Consider the following 14,348-nt stretch of genomic DNA (forward strand, 5'->3'; position numbering starts at 1 on the left):
CATAGATGATATGAAGAATAATATCCACTGTCTTGATCTAATTGTATGGTTTATGCTGTGTTACCCATAACAAGTACAGAAAAAGAATTTTATCAAGGGTACAGCACAAGCTCACAAGGAGAAATCATATGATGGGTTATAAAAGATTTTCAATAAATTGGAAAGGAAAGATGTATCATACAAAGGATTTTCTCTGATCACAAGAGAATTAAATTAGAAATCAAAACCAATAACATATTTAGGAAAGTAAGAAAAATTTCCATTATTTGGAAATTAAATAACACACTTCCAAAGACCCATGGGTCAAAGGAGACATCAACTCATAAAATACTACAGATTGAATGATAATAAAAGTACAGCATATGAAAAATAAAAGGGAAATACTTTTTTCAGATTTAACAACTGATATAATTCAATGCTGCCAGATGTGAACTCCAAGAAGTGTTAAAGCAAATTCTACACGCAGAAGGAAAGTAACACCAAACGAACACTTGGAAGTGTAGTAAGGAATGGAAAGTGGAATAGTAAAGATGGCAAAAACATATATGTTTTTCCTCGTTTTAATTTCTAACTTATTTAAAACATAATAAATAATTTAAAGCAAAATAATATGAATGCATTGTGGGGTTAATAACCTAGAATTAAATCTACAAAAATAATACACAGGATGGGAGGGGGGAATCTAAATATATTGCTGTAAGCTTCTTACATTACATGAAATGGTGTCTATTACTTGAAGGTAAGCAATAATTTACTTTGCATGAACTGATTATTTTCTACTTTACTATTTAAATTCTTTTAATGATTTTTTACTGTATTTTTCAAGTTATTTTCATAGTGATTGCTCTAGGGTTTGCAATATACATCTTATCAGAATCTCCTTCAGATTTATACTAACAATTCCAGTGAGTTAGAGAAATGCTACTCCAATTTTCTCTTCCCCAGTTTTTGTGCTATTATTGTTATACATATTATAAATCTAATGACACATTGTTATAATTGTCACTTTATATGATTTTATGTCTTTTAAAAGAGCTGAGAGAAGAAATGAGGACAAAGATATATTTATTGAATTTGTTATAGTAAACTTTTATTTATGATTTCTGGTTCTCTTCATTTTTTTCCCATGGATTTGACTTACCATCTGGTGTTAATGACCTTCTCCAATATAGTACCTCCCCTCCTCCTTCATGTTATTATTTTCGAATATGTTATATTTCTATATGTTATAGAACCACAGCACAATTATAAAAATATTGTTTTATAAAATTACTTTTTAAATCAGTTAATAAAAAAAGCAGAAGAAATATGTATTTCATTGTCTTCCATAATTACATAATTACACCAGTACTGTGTGTGTGTTTGTGTGTGTATGTGTATTTCAATTACTGTTTGTGGTCACTTGCTTTCAGCGTGAAGAACTTCCTTCAGTATTTCTTGTAAGTTTGCTTGGCTAGGAACAAATTCTCTCAAATATCTTGGAATGTCTATTTCATTTTAGTGTTTTGAAAGACAGTTTTTTTAGATATAAGATTCTTAGTTAACGACTTTGTTTTTTCTTTCAGCACTTGGACTATGTCATCCACTGCCTTCTGGTCTCCATTGTTTTTTAGTAAAAGTCAGCTGTTAATCTTATTGGGGCTTCTCACACCCGACAAGTCATTTTTCTCTTGCTGCTTAAAGAGTTTTTCTTTGTATTTCAGCAGTTTTACTATGCTATGTCTGAGTGTGGATCTCTTTAAGGTAGACTACTTGGAGTTTGTTGATCTGCTTGGTTGGATTGATTAATGATTTTCAGCAAACTTAAGTTTTTAGCTATTATCTATTTAAAACTCTTTCTCTCTCCCCTCTCCTTCTGGTACTCCCATTACACATATGTTGGTACTCTTAATTGTGTCCCTCATTTCTCTGAGACTGTTTCTCTCCATTCTGTTTTCTCCTTCTTGTTTGGACTGCATAATCTCCTTTGATCGATCTTCAAGTTTGCTCTTTCTTTCTTTTGCTAGTTCAGACAGATCTACTGTTGAGTCCCTCTAGTGAATTGTCATTTCAGTTACTGCAATTTACAATTCCAGCATCTTCACTCGGTTCTATCTTATAAAATCTGTCTCTTTATTAACATTCTCCCCTTGATGGGGCATTATCATTGAGCTTTCCTTGACCTAATGGTAATATTTGGTTTCCCTTAGTTCTTTGAACATGGTCACAATGACTGCTCAGAGATGTTTGTTAACTCCAGCAATGAAGTCTTCTCACAGACACTTTTGGTTGTTTTTTGTTTTCTGTTTTTGGGTGATACTTTCCTGTTTCTTTGCATGCCTCTCAGACACACCCAGAAATAATGCTTTACCTGCTCTTTAGCTCTTTGAACATATTTAAGACAGTTGATTTAAAGTCTTTGTCTATATGTCTAATGACTGAGCTTCCTCAAAGATAGTTTCTATTAATTTCTTTTTTCCTGTGAATGGGCCACACTTTCTAATTCTTTGCATGTCTCATAATGTAATGAGACATTTATAATTTTCTGTTGAAAATGGGGCATATTTTCATGTGGCCACTCTGGATATCAGATTCTCTCCCCTCCTTGTGGTTTTTGTTGTTTCCTTATTTGTTGAACTTTCTGAACCAGTTTTATAAACTCTGTGTTCTTTGTTGAATGTGGCTTTTGAGCTCTGCACTTTGTTAGCTGAGTAGTCAGTTAGCATCTTGATAGTTTCTTTACATTCCTGGAGTCAAAAAAAGAAAAAAGAAAAAAGAAAGAAAAAAGAAAAAGAAAAAAAATTCTTTGTAGATTGGGACTTGTTTTGGGTCCCTCTTTAAATACTTGTCTAGCTATTTACAACTCTGCTTTAGTATTCACTTCCTACTTGCACAAAGCTTGAAGTCAGCCAGAATTGTAAGTGTAAGATCTTCTCAGGCCATTTCTGGGCAGGCATCCAGCTGTGGGAGTGTGTGTAGGCTTTTCAATTCTCTAGTATTTGTGGGAGATTTTAAAAGTCCTTATCCCTCCATGTATCTCCTTTCCCAATGCTGACCTTTCCAGGATTTTCAATCTGCCTATCCCTGTCCTGACTGTTATCTCTTGCCCTCGTCTGCTATCACCAATACTTGTGCCTTTAAATGCTTTTAGGATGTGCCACCTGGACAGCCACTCCATCCCTGAGAATGGTCTGAGTCAGGCAAAACAAAGGAAAGCCCTTGTGCTAATCCATCAGGGAAATATCAGAAAGGTTGAAACAGACAACCACAGTTCTTTGAGCAGGAGGCTAACATTACTCCCAATGGCACTAGTCATCTGCTCTAAGAGTGTGGGCTGTAGTCCTCATAGCTGCTACTGACCTGGGGATTGGGAATGCGAGGTGGCAAATTTAAAATGCCACAATGCTCTTTTACTGTTGGCAACAGCTTCTTTCTTCACCCAAATTTTCCCTAGCTGTTGTGAGTTTTTGACTAGATTCCAGAGTTCTGTAAAAGTTGATTCTGACAGTTTTTGCCAGCTTATTATTTGTTTTTATGGAGGAATGGGGCCCTAGAATTCCCTCCTCCACCATTTTTTGTGATATCCTGCAATTCATTTTTGTATATTGACCCTGCATCCTGTGATATTCCTGTGTTTACTTATTAGCTCTGTTAACTTTCTTTTCAGCTTTATTAGGATTTTTTATATGGATGATTATGTTGTCTGTAAGATAATTTTACATCTTCCTTTACTATCTATGTTCTTTTATTTCTCTTGCCTTATTTCCCTATAAAGGACCTCCAGCACAATGTTGATTAAAAGTCCTATGGTTTCTTGTGATCTAAAGAGACATTAAATGTTTTCTCTAAATATCCATTAATGACTGTTAATACTCTCATTTAATTTGGGGGTTAAGGAACAGGTGTCACAAAGCAGTCACTGATCTAAGGTGATTCTAAAATTCAACTCCACACAAATCACCAGTTCCTTAATTTATTTTTCTTTTAGATTGGCACCTGTTGCCAATCTTCTTTTTTTTTTCTTTTTCTTCTTCTCTGCATAGCCCTCCAGTACATAGTTGTATATTCTATTTGTAGTCCTTCTCGTTCTGCTCTGTGAGACACCTCCTCAGCACGGCTTGATGAATGGTGCCAGATCTGCACCCAGGATCCAAACTGGCAAAACCCTGGGCCACTGAGGCAGAGTGTGCGAACTTAACCACTCGGCCATGGGGCTGGCCCCTACCAGTTCCTTAATTAATGCTCGGTTTTGCTTCCTGGGAATTGTTTTCTGTGGCACTTGGAAAGACCCTCTGAGCTTTGACTGTGTTCTCTGGATACTTGGCTCTCTACACTCTAACTCATCCTTCCTTTTTGATAGAAAAGAGAAGAAGAACTATATTTGTAGCTGAATAGCTTTTCAGTTGGCTTCCTGTTCATATAACGTTAAGTGCTGAAAAGCTCATTTCTTGTTGAATTCTCCCCCAACTTTAAAAAACATTCCAGCTGATTTTGCCTTTGTCAATATAATTCTCATCAAACTTTGTGGGTTTCTTATAAAATTTATTGTAGTTCATTCCACTGGACAAAAAAGTACATATACAAATTTTTTCAAGACAAGCCTCTTTTAAAATTTAGGTTGAGAGAGGGTGCTACCTAATTATGTCCTTAAGATTATTAGAAGGTCATTTGTCTAGTTTGGAGAGTTTATGAGCATAACTTTAAATCTTTCTGAAGTCTTAGCAAAGGATTTTACCTCCTCACCTCTGAGGTGATCTTTACCTTGAGGCCCTTTTCTACTTTGAGAGCCTTTACCATCTGGAGAGGCTGGTAATTAGAAATAGTTTTATTTTTGAACACAGAAAGTCTTATATGCTTTATATTTCCCCTAAATTCTTTTTTTAAAATTCATCTTTTTCTATCTATTCCTTATCATATATAGCTAAAGAATCCAGTAGTTGTTCAACATTTTGCCTGTAAATCTCCTTTTGCTAGTCTCTAAGTTAATTAGGTCCATTTTCTGTTTTTCTCATTGCTGCTGGCTGCACTCTCACTAAACTTTCTGCCACTGCACATAACAAGGTTCATCTTTTCACCTAGCACCAATAGTATTTTCTTTGGCGTTCTTGCAACCCTCAAGCCCATCATACAGCATCAACTGGATCAGTGTTCCCTGATCTCACAGGTTGCCTGGTCCCAAAGCCAATACTACAAGTTTCACATGATTGTTATTATAGCTCCTTACTTCTGGTAACATATTCCCTTCAGTTATCTGTTCTGCATAACATACCACTCAAAACTTACTAGCTGAAAATAACAATTTGCAATTACCTATCATAGTTCCCTAGATCAACTGGGAGCTGCAGGGTGGTTCTCATAGAGTCTTTTGTGTGTTTATAGTTAGATGTTGGCTGGAGCTTCAGTCACAGGAGGGCTGAACTGGGCTAGATGTGCATGATGGCTTACTCACAGGACTGGAAGTTAATACTGGCTGTGATCTATGACAGCTCAGGTGGGACTGTCAAAATGTCTTGAGACATTTTATTATCACACCACACCTGAGTTCCAAGGAGGAGTGTCCCGGGGCAAACATTTTAGGTGACCCAAATGGAAAACTGAAAAGCTTTGGCCTCGGCCTTGGAAGTCATGTAACTTCGTTTCCACTGAATTGTGTTGGTCAAAATGAGTCACAAGGCCAACTCAGATTAGGGGAAATGGCTTCCACCTCTCAATGGAGGAATAGCAAATTTCATATTTTGTAATTGACTGCATTTGGAATCTTGAGTTCTGGCTTCACTGTTAGCTTTCCCACCTATTAGCCCTGTGCCCTGTAAAAGTTTCCTCATCTCTTCTTGTTGAGGGACAGAAGAAGTAATTTATATGAAACTACCTTACATGCTGTCATAGGAGAAGCAAAAAGAAATTATTCATATAATCAAATTATCACTTTGAAACTATTTTGAACAATACTTTCCATAGGTGACAATCCTTTGAGTTTTACTTTTATGTAGGATTTTTATGGGCTTCTAGGTTAATTCAAAATCATTGAATTTACAATTTCTAAATAACTATGAGGAGTCAGGTGCTGTCCTAGGCCCTAAAGACACAAAGTTGAGTAGATATAATCCCCGTCTTCGCTGGAACAAAATGGAATAAAATATTGATATAGTGAGGTCCAGCCACAGGAGATTCTCACTTAGTTTTGGCTTCATGCCTTGCTTGAATTTTTGTCATCCATTGGCCAACACGCATTTGCTGAGAGCACATGTTAAATAAGGAAAAGCCTCTAGAAAGATTGCTCAGTGAGGGGTTGAAGACAAATTCCCAAGCTATGCAGAGACATTCTAGGTAATCCAAAGACAGAATGGGTTGAAGGAGGCATTTTGTACACTTTTATCCAACACTGCTGATTTCTTCACCTGTTGCCACACTCAGGGACATTACTGCCCCCAGGGAAAGTTGGTAAATTTCAAAGATGAGAACTTGCCCTATGAACAAAGACAGTGGAGAGTCTTACATGGCATGACTCAAGGATCTCACCTGTTCCCAGATGTCCACTCCACTGTGTCATAATATTAACCTTTTGTATTTCACCCAAAGTTTACAAGGTTAGTCACTTTTTCCAGTTAGGCAACAAAGATGGAGACATTGTTTTCAGAATGCTTCTGTAAGTAAAATGCATACTCAACACAGTTTTCCGTCTCTAGCACTTTAGAACAAATTTATTTATAAAATTACCTAGTCAGACCTTTGAATGTATAAAAGAATCTATCTTATAATGGAATTGTGTATAGAACAGTGAATTTTCAATAAAAGGCATAGGCACAATAAAAGCATAATACATAGATATATTCGGTTATTAAAATTAGGCAAATGTCTAATATTTTGTTTCATTTAGACTGAATTGAGCTCCAGGAAATTCACATTTTTAAAAAGTTTCCTGGATAATTTTGATGTGCATCCAGAGTTGGGGACATTTGTCCAGATATATGCTTTCTGATAGCATAGTGTACAGGAGGTAGAAATTAGAGAATATACATGTAAATGGTAAGAATGCCCTTTCTCTTGTACATACCAACTAGACTTTTGACAGTAGCTAAATAGCAGAAATGTACCAAACATTTTATTGTTCTATTCCAATCTCTTGCCGTTTGCCAACATGAACTTTTCCTCTGGAAATCCAGAACTCCTTATAGCTGCTTGAATGCCTCATGCTCTTTCAAGCCTCTACGCTTCTTCATATGTTTTTCCTACTTCCCAGAATTCCTTTCTCTCACCTTCTTTTCTTTGCTGACCCTTACTCACGCTTAAAAATTTCACTCAACCATCACCTCTCCCAAGAAGCCTTCCCTGATTTGGATCATCCTTTGCTTTTTTTCTTTTTCTCATTCTATGATTCCCCAAATTTTACAAATCTAAGATAAGTAAATATGCACAAAACCTCTGAAAGATCTGGGGCAAAAAGTATACTTTCTCAAAACAATGAAGGTAATTTCACACAAATATGATGTCTAGCTACTCTGGCCATAGGAAGCTTTTCAAAAAAAAACAATTAAAAAAATCAAAGACACTTGTCCAATACTCTAGACAAGTACTGTAGTAGCCACAGAGTAAACAGAAGCATGGCTGCTGCCCACAGGCACTTATGACATAAAGATAGAACGAATATAGAAATGCAGATTAAAAGTTGTTTTCTTCAAAGATCTTCATTTCCCAGATTTGCTGTTTCCGCTGCCTTTTCCCTCATTCCATATCATGGGCTGCTGGATGAGAGGAAGGAAAAAATATCTTAAGCTGGAGGAAGAAGTGAGAGCTTTTTAGTAAAAACGTTCTGAGGGTAAGGATTATCTTTCCTTAAATCTTCCCAAATTCTCCGTTCTGAATTAATCATAACTCTCCACACCAAAGTAGTGCAGTGGTTCTTTGTATAGACTTTCACATCCAGTGGGCTTGGCTTTGATTTACTTTACTCATTTCATATGTATTTACTCAGTCCCTACTGTGTGCTAAGGGTATAAAAGAAAACCCTTTCTTTGCTCATGGTGTCTTTGAGCCTCAATTTCCTACATATAAAATGAAGATTAAAATTGTATTTACTTCGTAGAGATTTTGTGGCTATTAAATGAGATGATGCCTGTGTAAGTCTCTTACTCTCCCTTCAATTTAGACCTCACTTATTCTGGAAAGCCTCGCCTGACCCCAATCTGCCTGGGTTGGATGTTCCTGTCTCATGCTCTCATAGCATTTTACTTCTTTTTCTGCCATTGACTGTTTGCCTGCATGCATTCCCTACCAGACCACAAGATATGCAAAATGAGCCTTTCTCTTCTCTTGTTATTCTAACACAGTTGTTACTTCCTTATATCACTTAATCAGAATTTGCAATGACGTCTTCTTTTTGTATAATTATTTTTTATGTTCCTCCCACACATGATTTTGTAAATCCATGATGGAAACATTATAGTATAAATCCATGAGGGAAAACCATCATTTCGCTTACCAGTGGGAAAATCAGAGACTGACACCCAGCAGTCATTCAATATGTTTTTTGAATAAATAAATACATTATAGTATCAATAAATGGATTTCAACTATCCACTGTTATATTTAAAGTGAACTCCTTGAGGGCAGGGAACTGGTCTGATTTTGGTCTGTATGCCTTAGCAACCGACACAAACCTGTTCAGCAAAAGTCTAAGAATGGAATTGAAAGTGGAGAAAAAGTTGTGAAGAAAGAACAGTCACAGGAAATAGCAGAGGGTTGGGAACGGGGTGAAGACCTAATGAAGTATAGTTGATTATCCTCCTTTTTCAACTAAAATATTTTTAAAAGTCCATAAATGAAGACTCACAAAATGGAACAGTATTTGAAAGGGAAATGTTAGGGAGGTGAGGAAAGGATAGAGAAATGTGACAAGGGATTGGGCAATAGCAAAGGGTACAAGTGTGTGAGGGAGGGTGCCGAGAGATAAACTACTATTTCTCCAATTGTTTGCCTAGAATTAGAGTACCAGACCCCATCCAGCTACAAATGGAAGTGGAACTGATGAGGAGTGCTATCTGAACTACAATGGCTGAAAGAAATCAGACACGTCAGGAACTATGGCTCCTTCCAACCCAACCTTAACAATTTGAAGACCAACACTCCTGAGTGACAGCACTTGTCTGGGATATGTGTTTTCGTGTGAGGCAACTTAACAATGCGGCAGACCTAAGCAGGGTTTCCATCTCCACTTTCAGTCTTGGGTAGTTAGAGTTTATATTTCACTTATCACCAGTTCTCTAATTCTCAAGTCACTACCACAAATGCCATGTATTTCAAAACTGTTTAATGTGCCAGCTACTTTGGCCTGCATTATATCTCGCAATCCCTATTAAATAGGAGCCCAGAAATCTGAATCATGTGTTGTTTAAGATACCACAGATAGTAAGTGAGGAACTACAATTCGAACCAAGCCTAAGACTTAAAAATCTACGTCTTTTCTAATGCACTTCCGCATCCAATCAAGAAGTGGTGATATTATTTGTTTTAATAACGGTCTTCCTGCTAGTTTTGTTGACGTAGGGTGGGGCATTGGGCGTATGGAGGGGCTTTTTCCAGTGTAGACATTAAATAAGAAATAATCCTTTGGGCTGGCCCCTTGGCGTAGTGGCTCCCCTGTGGCAGCCCAGGGTTCACAGATTCGGATTCTGGGTGCAGACCTAGCACCGCTTGACAAGCCATGCTTTGGTGGCATCTCACACAAAAAATGGAGGAAGATTGGCAACAGATGTTAGCTTGGGGCCAATCTTCCTCACACACAAAGAGAGAAATAATCCTTTGGGTAAAAAAAGTTGAAAGCATCTATTCTGTTGCCTACACTGCAGAGGATTACTGTACAGCTGTGGAGGATGGGATCTCTGATCTCACAGAGAGAAAGAGAAGCAAGCACTCACCAAATGGCTTGCTTTCAAAATGCTTTGCAGAATGCTGATGATAGCTAAACTTTCCACTGACATTAGTTGATGGAGACTTCATATTTAAAGGCTTCTTTTTAAGTAAGTGCATGTGTAAAAACCAAAAGTTACACATAGTGCCTTGAAGCAAGAAGCAGTCATTGTAACAGACCAAGAGCATGGAACAAGAGCTAAGTGGGACACACAGAAGAGGATCCTAGTGGGCCTAAGACATGCTCGACCATACTTGCTGAAGGTAGTCAGGGTCCCTTTGATGAAGAGCTAGAGATAACGCCAGAATCTTGTAGTTCAACGTGCCGCTTCTTATCTGAGCACAATTGACTCCAAAATGTTTCTTCATGGATAAAAACCAACAGAAGTGATCATTAATATCCATGCAGAAAAATAGACTCAAATTGGTAATACTCAAAGTATTTGTTCATAATTACATAGTGGAGACAACTGAAAATGTTACTGACACATAAATTGAAAAAAAAAATCCTGAAGAAATTAGCTTCCACAACTTTAACCAGTTTCTTGGGAGTTGCGTAAATTGGCACAAACTGATAGAAACACTCACTCATCTGTCACAAATAAGGATAATCTTAAAGTACAAAACTGTGTTTCAATGTAAGAAAATGAGCTATATCAGTTTATCAAGGATAGATCTTTATCAAAGTGTCCAAAGGATAAATTGCTTGATGCCACATCACCATATGCTTCCAAGATGCGACAAGCAGGTTAAGAAAAAACAAAACAAAACCAGAAACAACACCTCACTTACACATTATGGGAATGAGGCTCATTAATGCCTGAGTGTGCTTTGTGTTAACACAAGCATGGGGGCCGTAATGTTTTCCAGTCTGGTGGATTTTTTTATTGTTCAGAAGATTTGCCTTTTCTGTAGAATAGAAAGCAGAGCTGCTCTGATAGCCAGTGCGGTTTCTTTGAAATGTAGCCAAGTGAAGGTTGAGGCATGTCCAGGCCCTTGCTAGGTGGCTCTTTTAAATCGTTATGCTATATACTTTAAAGATCGAGGCTGACAAAATAGCCTCCAGGACTGAGGGTACTTTGTACATAATGTGTCAGATGTCTGGGAGAGGTAGCTGAGTGTTTACTTTTGAATTGCTTTCCCTCCGAGGGAAGTGTGAGTTAACATTACAGCATTCCATGGGGAGGGGTACCAAGATGCAGACATCCTTTAGAGCAGCCTTTCCCACCCAGGGAACAGCATCTCTTTTATACAGCTAGTAAATCTGAGGGTTGAGTCTGGAAAGATCATTGTCCTATGGCTTTAACAAATCAAGTAAGTGGATTATTCTAGAACAAGTCAAACCATATGCAAATCCGGTATCACCAGCTCATTCGGTTATCATAAAAGGTGGTTCACATTAGTGAAAAATAATTAAATATCCAGATAATGTAAGTAATATAGATGAAGATAGAAGAAAAACTCAATTAACCAAATGTGTTACACCACATCAGAACCTGTGATGGAGTGAATGGAATAGTGAAGAAGAATAAAAGTTTGCTTTACAAGCATTCTCTTTTCCTAGGACAACTAAAACAAAAATTCCCTGGAATTTTCCCAACATGAAACTTCTCAATCTCACTAAAGTTCATATTATTAGCCAAAAACTAAGAGACTTTTTTCCCCCTCTCAGGGTGAATATTTTATACATATTCTGTTCAATTGGATTTAATTTACTAGATTTTTAGCTCACAGAGACCAGTAATGTGAAAATCATCTTTCTTAGTTTGTTGTGTATGTATAAACCAATTCATCCAATATTTTCACATTAATCTGTTTGCATCATTAAGGTGGTTGGCTCTATGTCTACTGTTATTTCATAATCGATAATTTTCCTATAATAATCAAACATTGAATCTATTTCAATGGCTCTAATCCAAAGCCGTATCAGTTTCATCACGTCGGCAATATTCTTTGCTCTGCTTATGAAATTCCAAAAGTCATTTTAAACATCTGTAGAATGAGACATAGTATAAATACACAAAAGTATGGACGTGAATGAACTAAAATATAATACCTAGTCTCTATTTGCTCCACATTATAACTTAATTACATGAAAGTAAGACTTTCTTTCCTGCCCAAGTTCGTTATTTATTATTTTCTTATCTCAGTATGATCCCAGAGATTGCTTACTACATCTTACAAGTCATTGAGTGTAACCATCTCTGCAAATAATCCTACTCGAGGATTAAAGGGACTGGCAAGTATAAGAATAAAGAAGGGAAATTTTTCTGGTAGATTCATTTGTTAAATTTACCATCCTCTTTCTTTTCAGTTTTACTTTTTTTTGCCTCAAGTGGAAATGAAAACCCGGTTAATGGCTGAACATCACTGCCACTCAACATGCAATGATATACATTATAGTCTTCTCAGGTCTAAAAGCAATTTCCGCAGAAAAGGGCTAGCTGCAGCTCCTTTTGAGGACCATCTGCACCCTGTAGTTAGAGCTGTCATACCACTTATACCATTGTATTGTTTATGTTCTTTCTCTTTGCTTGAATTATTTTTTCTACTAGATTATAGCTCTTTGAAGCAAAACCTATGTTCTATGAATCCTGGCACGTCAGTGTCTACTGACTATATTAGCAGTGCCTGCTAATAAATATATATTGAATGACTATCCAAGTTCTTAAAGAATATGGTTAAAAACTATGAGAAAACTTAAAGTACTGACTTATGTAGAGTAAAAAAATTGTGCAATTTGTGCATTTAAAGCAGAAGCTCTCTCCTGAGCTCCTATGAACCATAGACAGCCCTTCCTTCATGCTTCTCACTGTGAGATGCCTCAAAACCTTTGATATGACAAACGTATTCCTGTAACATGTAACTGCGCAAGACATTTTTTTTCCGTATGTCTGTTTTCTTTCCATTCTAGACATTTGTTATCTAAATAGTGACATGGTACTTTGATTATGGGTGTATATACATGGATATGTTGTCAAGAGTCTAGATTCCTGCTCTCAAATATAGAACACATGAAATTAAAAAAAACGTACAAAGAAAAAAATTTAAAAATTGTTTCTTTTAATGGAGTAACAGCTTAATGAAGAGAACCACAAAAATGAAAAACAAGTGGTTATACTTGCCAATAGTCATGTAAATAAGACCCTAATTAGCTGTTTATTTTTATTATTGATATTATTATTGACATTTCACCACAGGTACTTTAGAGTAGAGATGTTCTTTTAGAAAGAACAGAAATATATATGAAATGTTCTTTTCTTGGAAATTAAATATTATCCCTTGGTACTAGGTTCCTGTACCTAACTGAGAAAGAGATTCTTGTCATTACAGTTACTGGTCATTAAGAAGTCATAATATAAATATACCATTCATAAAAACCAAATACAAATCTTTTAGATAATAAAGCAGATAAATTCAGTCATGAGTATTTGCATTACAAAAGGATACAGCTTCACATACCAAAAGATTAGCTGCTGAGTTCCCTGAAATAGTCCACTTCCCAAAGTATTAAAAATAGGATTGGATTTATTTTAAAACCGATTAACTTTTCAGGAACGTATCTTTCTGTAAAGCAGGGCAAATCTGTATATTCCCCTACTTTACAATTCACCAAGCTGCTCACTTTTACTCCATTGGCCTATTTAGGTTTAGGAGGAATAAAGTGATAAACGCTATTGCAGATTTTTTTCAGAGGTTTGAAAGAATGCATTTTTGTAAGGCAGAGTTCAGTAAATGCAAAAGTCATCGGATCTTTAAAGAGAACTTCAAAACCATGTCAAGACTTCATGAAATTCCCTGAAATCAAACATGAAGGTACATTATCTAGAAATATATTATTTCTTGGTTGCTAGTGTATGACAGTGCAAGAGATCAGGGAACAGCAAAGATATTTTTCCCCTTTCCGACAGATAGGGAGACAGTAAAGAAAAACGAAACAGGGTTGCCTGAAGCAGCACCCAAAGCAGTAACTTTTATGTCTCCCTTCACTTCATCCTGGCAGCTCGAAGAACTTATCTCTTTAAACACACTGCTGGATAAGAAACCCAATTGCAGCAATTAGGAAATAATATTGGCTGACAATTAGGAGAATGAGTATGAATGTCATTGATTATTATTTTCTGTATCTTGTTCCTTTGGAGAAAAGAAGGGTGAGGAAGGAGCAGGGGATGATAATGGGAGGGAAACCCAGAATGATCCATGATATTCTAGTGCTGTGTCCAGGGCCTCATGAAAATTGAATTGGGAAAAAATCTTCAGTGCATAAAGGAGTCGTGTTGAATTAATACTAGCAATTGTGCCATTTGGTCAAATAAATGGTAGAAGGTTAGAGCTAAAGACGCCTATGATTTATGGCCTATAAATCTTTCTACAAAATATTTCCAGTCTATATACTTCTCCCCATCTCCACTGCCATCGCTTGGTTCAAGCCTTTGTCATCTGTCACGTGGATTATTTAGAGC

The sequence above is a fragment of the Equus caballus genome, chromosome 9, assembly GCF_041296265.1.
Source record: "Equus caballus isolate H_3958 breed thoroughbred chromosome 9, TB-T2T, whole genome shotgun sequence".
NCBI classification, from domain to species: domain Eukaryota; kingdom Metazoa; phylum Chordata; class Mammalia; order Perissodactyla; family Equidae; genus Equus; species Equus caballus.